The sequence below is a fragment of the Salmo salar genome, unplaced genomic scaffold (assembly GCF_905237065.1).
Source record: "Salmo salar unplaced genomic scaffold, Ssal_v3.1, whole genome shotgun sequence".
NCBI classification, from domain to species: Eukaryota; Metazoa; Chordata; class Actinopteri; order Salmoniformes; family Salmonidae; genus Salmo; species Salmo salar.
The window spans coordinates 170,001-171,857 of NW_025547253.1; positions in this window are offsets into that span (position 1 = coordinate 170,001).

Here is a 1,857-nt window from a genome sequence, read left to right on the forward strand (position 1 = left end):
TCATGATGTATGGTGTTGATGTATATTGGTTGTCATTCAGAACCATTGATATGTTTTCTCAGTTGGTTCTCTGTCTCTATGTAATTCTCCTCAGTATCATTGATCAGCTTGTAGGCTCGGCCCTAATTGATGTGTTCTCTGTCACCTGGAGCTGCATGGAAAATGGTCCAGGAACAAAAGGACAATTCAGGACTAGTCAGCCCACTACAAGCTGGAATCACTTACTTTCTACTAAAGTATATGGTCTGGTTTCCCAGACACCGATGAATGGACTAAAAACATGTTCAATGTAGATGTCCAGGAAACCGTCCCTAAATGTGTCATCTTTCATCCTCCCATACTTCTCAGTCCAGCGACATTAAACCTGTCCAGCAGGTGGTGGTATTGACCAAACAATAAAACCAGCAGATATCTTGACTTGCCACTCAGTATATCAGTCATGTTCAGAATAGTACTTTAATATCATTGGACATCGATGGTCTTTTTAATCCACTATCCAGAGTCAGGAACAGATGAAGTTATGGTGATGGGAAATAAAAAATACAACACTAAACTTCATCTAGTAATAGTTTTCCTTTGTTATTTATTCAAGGTGTGTCTTTAACTTGTAAATGGATTGTGTGGAGGTGAGCTAGTGGTGTGGGTGAATATTCCAGTTGTGTTTAGGCATCTTCATGTCTGACATCCCCCAGTTCTGTTCAGACCCATTGAACTGGGTCACATTCTAAATGGTGACTTGTATTGATAGTCCATACTGGACCTAACTGTGGTTAACCAGACTGGAGGGGTTCTGATCAAATATTCCCTCATCTCCACAACTTTATCTCTCTCTCTCTCTCTCTGTCTCTCTCTCTCTCTCTCGCTCTCTCTGTCTATCTATCTCTATCTCTATATTTATTTAAAAAAAGCAGGCAACCTCAATGTGGTTTCATTCCTGTAGTTATCCTCTATGGTCTAGGGCAATTGGTAATTATATTTGGCCCGCGAGACAATACCAAATTACTACTAGAGCTGGCCCGCCGGTATTATACAGCGCATTCACCGCTAATACTACGAATCCCATAATGCTCTGCTGTTGTTTTCGCGCGCCAATCAGGACAGGACCCAGAAACGTGAGCCTGAACACACTCCTCCGGGCACCGCTCCACAGTATTCCGATATGGCAAAAGCTCCAGCATTCACATCGGGTCATTTGTTGCTCAGACACAGAACCCCACCAGTTGTCACCCAGTGACTCTACAAATGAAAGCCATGATCTATCCAATAGAGGCCAGTTTCCATATGTCACTTCCATTCCAGCCATTTCCAATAGACACTTGCTGTTCTTCCCAGTGCTGAGACAGGCTAAGTGTGTTCATATCCTAGGAACAGACCTTGCTATTTAACTGCTTTCCTGTGATAGTTGGTTGGGTAAACACCCGGGGGTTGGGTTTATCCAAGGCTTGCTTGGGATTCATCCAAGGCTTGCTTGGATGAATACCCCAGAGCTGGAAGAGAGAGAGAGAGAGAGCCACATTATGCTAAGTGGTAAATGGGTTGCTAAGCACCCCTAGGTTGAATACACACGAGCGGTTGAGTAACAGTCCACAGATGAATAACCAAGATATTGTGCCATGAAGGGACTCGTGTTAGATAATACAGACACGGCTGAATGAGCAGGCCCAGCCATAATCACTTTCTGAATGAGCAGGGCAGAGTTGATAACACGACCTCGGAAAAGGAACAGGGGGGAGAAGAAAAACGCTTGCTTTGTTTTTTCTATCTTTTTATCTCGTGTGAAGTATTTGGCTTTCCTTATGTGTGGGTTTGAAGTTCCACACCCAGAGAAAAGGGGGATGGTTGGGATATATTTAATTA